This window comes from Tupaia chinensis, unplaced genomic scaffold (assembly GCF_000334495.1).
Source record: "Tupaia chinensis unplaced genomic scaffold, TupChi_1.0 Scaffold000111_1, whole genome shotgun sequence".
NCBI classification, from domain to species: Eukaryota; Metazoa; Chordata; class Mammalia; order Scandentia; family Tupaiidae; genus Tupaia; species Tupaia belangeri.
Window position 1 is genome coordinate 381,300 of NW_006159575.1, and position 9,123 is coordinate 390,422.

The 9,123-nt window shown below is 41.6% G+C and overlaps 1 pseudogene; it reads right to left on the reverse strand.

Moving 5' to 3' along the window:
• Window positions 1–1,070: 1,070 nt before the first annotated feature.
• LOC102491523 (interleukin enhancer-binding factor 2 pseudogene) lies at window positions 1,071–2,294 on the reverse strand (annotated as a pseudogene).
• Between the last annotated feature and the right edge of the window lie 6,829 nt (window positions 2,295–9,123).

Here is a 9,123-nt window from a genome sequence, read left to right on the forward strand (position 1 = left end):
AGTGAACTCAGAATCCCTCATATTTGCATGGGTACCCCATGATTGGTCCATCTAGAATCCCTCATTTACATATAGAGCAACCAATCATGGCCCACCAACATGTATATAACCATGATCTTTGGCCCATAATAAATGGATTCCAAAGAGTTGTAACACTGTTTCACCTCCGTGCTGTTCGTCCCGACTCTCATTCCTTCCCTCAGGAAACTGTTCGACTGTCCCGCGGGTTGGGACAGATGGATGGTGCATTTCTTCCTAATTCTTGAATTCTATCTGAGCATTCAGAGGTATGCAGAAGGAGGTAATCTGAAATTTCTCTTCTGTTCTGTTTTCACTCTTTGTGCATCAGATTCAGTGGGGGGAAAAAAAGATAATTAAAAAAAACTTTAGATTTTAATATTAAAAAGCAAAAAATGAAAACTAGTGCGCTAAAGGTAATTTTAAAAAGCAAAAAATGAAAACTGTGGTGCGCTAAAGCTATATTTCACAGCTCATGCTCAGTAACTATCTCAGGATGGGCCTAGGGTTGTGCTTTTCCTAAATGGGATGGGGAAAGGCACAAGTTAGCACAATAAATAAGGGACTTGAAAGCCCAGAGAATACTTTACCTTAAAAAAAAAAAAATTAAAAGTCACAGGGAAACACACAGAGAAATGTAGAGGAGACAGAGGTAGTCATATCCACTAGAAATGAATCTGGAAGGAGAAGTCTCAGCAAAAAAATCTTCATTTTTAGTCAAGGAAAGCAATATTTTCACTGCTCAAGTTCAGTATCTCTCTCAGGAAGAGCCTGGCCTGGGTTTGTGCCTTTCCCACTAGAAATGAATCTGTACTGGTTGAGAGGGTTATTCAGAAGGGGGGGGGTTCTAGAGTATTAGGAAGAAATGTTGGTATCTTGCTTCATTATAGGTGGATGTTACAAGTCATACATGGGAAACATCTGGCTGCTAGGCCAGTATCAAAACTCAGAGGAATGACATTTCCTTTCACAGTTTATTTTCCTTCCTACATCTTCCTATCCCACAGAAATGTCAACATAAGCCCAGCAGCTGCTAGCTTAGGCTTCAGTCTTCTCCTTGGGGAGAAAAGGGAATGAAGAGAAGGTCACTCCTGAGTTTCCATGCTTTCCTCTTCCTCTCCTTGAGGTGGTTCTTCTGTATTCTCTTCCTCTTCTTCTCCTTCCTTCTTCTCTGGTGGCTTCTCATAAGCCTTTTCTGAAGGTGTCACTATCACCCCATCCCACTTAGGTATTTCAGACGCGAGATAGCTGGCATCACTGTCCTGGCCAAGGATCTTCCTAAAGCCACCATGTGAGAGGATTCAGACCAGAGTCTGAGCTGTGTAGCAGGCCGTATCCTGCTGTTCCAGAGTCCTGACTGTGTGTACTCTGAAGTTGCCCCTCTCACAGGGGTCAGTGAAACCCATTGAACCTGGCAGGAACAGTCCTGCAGCCAGAATCTACAAGCAATGCCTATATGTCACATTTAGGGCCAAAGGCTGTCTGGTGGGGTCATTCATCACAGCATAGTGCCCGAGTAGGTCAAGGATCCAAGGTGTGAGAGGCTCAAAGCCAGGAAAAGGAATTCTCAGGTCTTTCAGCAGTCCAATGAGAACGTTAACTGTAGACTGAGAAGCATTTTCCTCAAACCAGCGGGCATGTCGAATGGCCCTTAAGGGACTCTGCATCACTTTGATATCCAAATGGAGTTCGGGGTCCAGTTTTTAGAGATTTGGTGGCACTGTTGTAATGAGAATCTTCACTGTAGCATCAGAAGAACTGATTTCAAAGCCAGTTTCGTTGGTCACCATGGTCAAAACTTCAGAAGGGTCCTGTGCTCTTAGGCTTTCCACGACTTTGTTCCCCAGGGCAGCAACAGCTTCCAAGGTTAGCAAGATATTTAATATTACCACCAGGTCAGCCACATTGTGTCCTGTAGTCATTGCTCCCTTTTTATATGATCCTACCTGTTGGACTTCTTCAATTTGCACTTCAAATGTTCCAGGAGCCGCAATCAAATTATCAATTACATTGTTTATTTTTGTCACCAGAGAGAGGATAGAGGCCTGTTCAGCGAAAATGGGGGCAAGGTCTTGATTCCTCTTCAGCATTGGCTCACTGAAGGAAGTCTCATCAGCTGCTGGCTTGACACAGGGTAAGGCCAGTTCACACAAATAGAAATCAAATGAAGTATGTGGAACAAAGGGCCTGCACCCTCCTCCTGGGCCTCCTCTGGAACCAAAGCTCCCACCACGACCTCGGCCTCTATCACCTCTCATGGCGCCTAAAGTCCCGAACAATCGGCTATTTGTTTTTAAAAAGCATGGTACCAGGTCAGCAGATGGTGTGGTGGTTAAGGTACTGGACTCTGACATGGCTGACCACAGTTTGAGTCCTGGACCTGGCAGCTTGCTTTCTCACTTTCCCTTTCTCCCGCTCGCTCTCTTTGATGAGAGCATGTGCGCTATGGCAAATTTTTAAAAATAATAATAAATAAGGGTGGTGGCATGGTGATTAAGGGATCTGGACTCCCACATGGTCCACCGTGGCTCTCCCTCTCTCTCTCACTCTGTCTCTCTCTGGTCAAATTAAAATAAATAAATAAAGTAAAATAAAATTATTATTTAGGAAAAAATAAAATTAAATAATTCTTTTTTTAAAAAAAGTATGGTATTTACTTGCTGTAATAATTCTTTTTTTAAAAAAAAGTATGATACTTACTTGCATTCAAATTCTGGGTTAAAAAAATCTGTTGGCAAGGCACACAATTAATGTTGTAGAGTATACATTATGTTCTGGAGATTTGTTGTGCCAGTCATTTCAATAAATGAAAAGCTAAAGTAAGAGGTTATAATAGGCAATGGAAACTCAAAAGAACATGTTCATAATAAGAGAGAAAACATAGAATTACTTTCAGGCTAACCTACTAAGTATTCCAACCATGACTGCATTGAGGTAATTTGGACATGATCTCGGACCCTCTCCCCATTCTCCAGTGCTTCTTTTACTTTTTTTTTTTTTTTTGGAGAGATTTTCACTGTAGGGCACGTGCGCTCGCCAGACAGACAGAGAGAGACATAGAGACAGAAAGCGAGAAATCACCCCCCAGGGGGGATGGTCACGCCGCAATCCCTTCTCCTCCATTCTCCTCTCGGGATCTTGGGCACACACGCACACGCGCCCGGCGTGAGTTTTAAGCCACCGGGTCTGGGACACGAACCGCGGTCGACTACGTGGGAGTCCAGCGACATAGCCATTACGCTAACTGCTGGTTCCCCCTCCAGTGCTTCTTTGACCTCACTGCTGACTGCTTTCTCCCCGACCCTTTCTGGTTGAGCCACAGTGGCTTCTTCACTAGTCCTTGAAAGCACATCATCAAAACCCACTTCACTATTACTGTTCCTTCTTCCTGGAACACTGCCGCAAAGATGTAAGATCTTTGTTCAAATGTTACCTTCTTAGTAAAGTCTTCTATGACTACCCTATTTAAAATTGCCCCATCTCTAACACTTTTAGTTCCCTTTCCTGTTTTATTTACCACACAGCCTAATTTTCACCCACATTCTATATACCGTATTTATTTATTTACTTAATGCTTACACATGTGAGTGAGAGAAAAGCGAGAGACATACGCTCCTTCCACAGGTTCTGGTCATACTGCAATCCTCTTCCTCCAGTCTTCCAGGCATCAGGTCTTGGGCACTCATGGGCTTGCCCAGTTTATTTCAGGCTGACCGGGATTCAAACTGTGGTCACCATGCAAGATCCAGTTTCTCTTGAGAAGTGCATTTCCTCTGTGCCATAGAGAAGGCCCAATAAATACTTTATTTTCTTTATTTTTTTTTTTCCCATTTAAACTTAGGCTCTAGCCCCACCTGTGATGACTCAGTTAGCAGGGCACTGCTGTGAGATATTGGAGCCATGTGAGAAGACCCTGGGCTTCATTTTCAGGTTGACCTGATCAGAGCAGGCATTCCCACAACAGGCACACCTTTGGTCCTGGCTGGCTGGATGGCTAGGGGAGGGAATTGTGGCATGGCAAGACTCTGACTGGGCCCTACCTGTCTGTCTCCCTCTCAAGAAAATAAAACCTTGGCGGGAACGTGAGGAGGCCGAGAATTCCATTCAAAGGCACCAGGTCCGGGACGCGAACCGCGGTCAACTATGTGGGAGTCCAGTGACATAGCCATTACACTAACTGCTGGTTCCCTAGTTTTGTTTCTTTTGAGAGGTTTTTGCTATAAGGTGCGTGCGCTCACTGGAAAGACAGAGAGAGAAAGAGAGACAGAAAGCAAGAAATCATCCCCTACTCCCCCAAGGAGGATGGCCATGCCACAGTACCTTTTCCTCCATTCTCCTCTAAGGATCTTGGGCATGTACACACACATGCCTGGTGTGAGTTTAAGCTGAATACGTGTTAGTCCAGCAACGTAACCATTATGTCATCCGCTGGTCCCTGTTTGTGTAGTATTTTTTTAAATTAATTTATTTTTTAATTAATTAATTTACATTCATTCAGTGAACATTGTCACAGCATTCAAAATGTGATTTCCCATCCAGAATATACAGCATAGTGGTTTAATTATACATGTTATCATCAATAATGTTCAATTTCTAGTTTCATATATATGTATGTATACATGTATGTATATATACACATATACGCATGTATATATACACATACATGTATATATACATATATTTTCCCCCTATTTCTCATTCTATGCCATTTCCCACTCTCCTCCCACACTATTGCAGGTATTAACAGTTGTTTTCCATTCCTTTTTTTCTCCTCACATTTTATTGCATGAAACTCTGAGTAGAATGAATATACTATAAGGTAGCACCTAGTTGATGCTATATAGCTTACTATGGTCATTAATTAGTTTTTTTACTGTATTTTTTAATTTCAAGAAAGGTAGTTTTAGCTTTAATAAATCAAAGGAATGCTAAGAAACTATGCTTAAAACTTAAAGCCAGGAAAAAGGTTGGGATTCTGTTCGAACAGTAGGTACATGAATAGTAGGTACATCGGCAGCTCAAGACACGACAAAAATACTTAAAACCGGAAAACACCTCTTTGTGTAGTATTTTTAGCAGCAGGTCAAACTATTTTATAATCGTATAGGTTATTATAATAGAAGTTCAAATGGCAAGTAATGTTGTTGGAATGTTTTTTAGTGTAACCACTGATGTAAGTAGTACGCAGCATGGGCTGGCCCCGTGGTGCGGCGCTTAAGCACTGTGCATCAGGAGCTGGATCCCACATGGCCAACTCCTTTTTAAATCACAGTTCTAGAGGCTTGGAGAACACACCAGGCACATGTGCATGCTTGCTTGAAATCCTGATAGGAACGAGAAATGGAAGAAAAGGGATTGTGGTGTGACCACACCCCATTGGAAGGTACTTTTTCTTTCTTCCTCATGAGTGCATGTGCCCCCAGCAGTGAAACAAAAGGAAAAAAAAAATCATGCTCTGTATAAGAATATATTACACAATGACCTGTTTTTGTTGGTGCTTATTATCTATAGAGTGATTATTTCTTTGAAGTAAAAAAGGATACAAATAGTGCAATTTCCTTTTTTTAACCTACTCTTTCCACTTGATTATCATTCCAGCAAGAAAGGAAACCTGTCCCATTGCTTACATTCTGTAAGTTATTGCTCTTTTCTTCTATAATAAAGTTTTTCTACTAAATTTGTGAATTTACTCAATAACAGCTGGAATTATTGCTAATGCAACTTCATGAACTGTAAGGGTAAATGAAAACAGATAATGTTTTACCAGTTGAGATTTGCTTATATATAGCCTTTATAAAAGGAAATGAATTTTTTTTTTTTTTGGAGAGGTTTTTGCTATAGGGCGCGTGTGCTTGCCAGACAGACAGAGAGATACAGAGAGACAGAAAACAAGAAATCACCCCCCGCAGGGGAGATGGCCACACAGCAATCCCTTCTCCATTCTCCTCTAGGGATCTTGGGCACGCACGCACACGCGCCCGGTGTGAGTTTAAGCCACCAGGTCCGGGACTCAAACCGTGGTCGACTATGTGGGAATCCAGCGACATAGCCATTATGCTAACTACTGGTCCCAAAGGAAATAAAATCTTTTAAAAAATGCTTTATTTCTTTCTGCCATGACTGAGAGAAAGAGAGAGAGCACCCCAGAAAGGATTTGGTGTTGTGATCCATTCCTAGCCCCGGCCAGCTGCAGATTAGAGGAACATGTGTGCCGTGTATTTAGGGAGGATTCTAGTTATGAACCCAAACTTTCCCACGTGGTTCAGATTTGTACAGCATAGTGTTTTACTCCTGCACCATTGTCTGGCCCTTAGTTAGTGTAAATGAATCTCTTAGCACAGTGCCTGGCACATAATTCTCAATAAGTGTTGGTTACTATTATTATAGTAGTTAAGTATAGTAGTTACTGAAGTGGGATCAAGCTGGCAGTCTCATATGAAAAATCTACTTTCTTAGAAATGATTGAAAAGTTATATAAATACATATGTAAATCTTTTTATAAAATTGTATTTATTTTTATTATTTTAAATTTTGCCATAGGGCACATACACTCATGAGAGAGAGGGAGTGAGAAAGCAACTGCCAGGTTTGGGACTCAAACCATGGTCAACCATGTGGGAGTCCAGTGCCTTAAACAACATGCCATCTGCTGGTCCCATATGTAACGCTTGGAGAACACAAGAAAATAAGAATCAATGTCATCACTTTCTGAAAGATAGCATACAGGATTAGTGATAACAAGGAACCACAGCTCAAATCATGTAAAATCAGGACTACTATGGAAATGGAATCACTCCAGGATTGTTCTAGGGCTCAGAGACTATGGATGGATAATCTCTACAGAAGGAGTATTAAGCAGTGAGGGCTGGATGTGGAGCCAGGAGGAGAGGAGTATTTGGTCAGCTCCTCCCTACTTAATTATGTTGAAGAGCTATTACAGCAGTGGAGACTTGTACCCACTGGCTGAAACAGGAATATAGGCACTATGACTAATGAGGTGGGTATTTACAAAGGAACAGGGGCATACCCCTGCTCCCCCACCACCATTAAAAACACAAGCTCCGGGGTCAGCCCATGGCCTGGTGGTTAAAGGAGGCACATTTCAAATGGCCAACTACACAGTTTGAATCCCCAACCTGGTGGCTTGAAAAGTGTGCATATTTGCCTAAATCCCAACAGAGTGAAGACATGGAGAAGGGATTGAGCTGACCACATCCCATTGGGGGATGCTTTCTCCTACCTTCTCTTTTTGTTGCTCTGTCTCTCTCTGGTGAATGCATGTACCCTTGAAAAAATTAAGAAAGAAAAAAAAAAAGGCAAGCGTCCCAAATGCACTAATGTGCACTAATGGCAATTAGCATACTTCTGGCCACTGATAGTTGTACTAGAGCAACTCAAATTATATGCTTCTTTGGAACCTCATAGCATCACTTACGCTCTCATACTGCACTTGTAATTGACTGAAATTCCTACTTTTTTCCCACATCTTTTCCATATTGTATATGCCCCCTATTTGACCTAAATAAAATTTAAATATAGGGAGAAAGACAGTGCATTCAAAGGGAATTAAAGAGAATTCAATAAAGTGTCTATTTACAGGGTTAGGGAATACTCATGATATGGAGAAACACCTCAGATCTAGCAACAGTGGAAAGGAAGCCATCCCAGCCTCTAGGACGAAAAGAGCAGTGGGGACAAGTGGTTCCTAGAACCCGGAGAGAACTGCTGCTGTGAATATAGGCACCCCCGGATAGGAACTGTGGCCTTTGCAGGGGCACATGGTCACTGCAGATCAAGGCCTCAGAGGGAGGGAGCCTTTTATGTGCCAGGACTCTCTCTCCTACCCATTTCCTCTCTGTAACTTCTGGTCAAACTCGACCGTAAGCCTGAAGTCACTGGAGTGCAGGATGAAACTGTCTGTAGATATAGATCTCCTGAGATGCAAGTCAGAAAAGATAATGAGGTCATCCATAAGAGCCGGGAGAGAATATCGAGTACGTTAAATATTGAAAATCATTTTGAAACCTGATTCTGTCACCCACCACATTTATTCTTGCTTTCATAAGATCTTTGAACTTCCTAAGAACCCACGTATATCCTTATTCGAGTTATTGACCAAAGGGTTGAACTGCGCAGGACGGAGCAAGTCTACGTATCATTAGAAACAGCTCACTCAGTTGAATTCTCTGATAGTCATCAATACTTCTTTTCATATGGTAAGTTAATCAGCCATTTAAACAATACTTAATACAATCTCTAAATATATGATTTCTCAAGGCTAGAGTGATTTTTCACCCTGACCTTTCTCCAACCAGCAGCCTAATAATTCTATTTGAGAAAGAATAGTTCTCTGCCATCATTTCATAAACCCAAACTGTCTCCGATGTGTCCTTTTATTTTAAAAGTGCTTGCAAGCAAGAAGTTGTGTAACCTGTTCATAAATTTTTCTCAAGATGGACTTATAGCTTGTCATGTATACTTTACATCATTTTCTTTTTCCCTGTTTAACAAAACTGGCATAATAATTGCTGATCTTTGCTTTTATGGCACATCCACAGCATGTCTCATATATGACTGTCTTGCTTTAGAGAGATCATCAGTGGTTTTTCACAGTTCTTTTTGATATATAAAAGAATTGTTTTTCAGATTTAGGTGCTTCCCTGTACATGTTTTATTTTCTTATATGCAAGAAATATTTATTATCTACTGTGTGTCAGACACTGTTCTAGGCACTAGGAATATAATGGTGAGCAAAACAGAAAAAAATAATCCTGCCCCCACAGAACTTGTATTTAAAGTAACACTATTGGGGCCAGCAGGTGACAGAGTGGTTAAGGCACTGGACTCCCAAATGGTTGACCATGTCTTGAGTCCTGGTCCTGGTGGCTTGAAACTCACACTGGATGCATGTACATGCATGCCCAAAATCCTGAGAGGAGAATGGAGAAGGGATTACAACAAGGCCATCTTCCCTGGGGGACGATTTCTTGCTCACTGTCTCTCTATACCTATCTGTCTCTCTGGCAAGCACATGTGGCCTATAGCAAAAAAGTCTTTAAAAAAAAAAAAAAGTAACACCATTAAGAAATAATAGGCACTATTGGG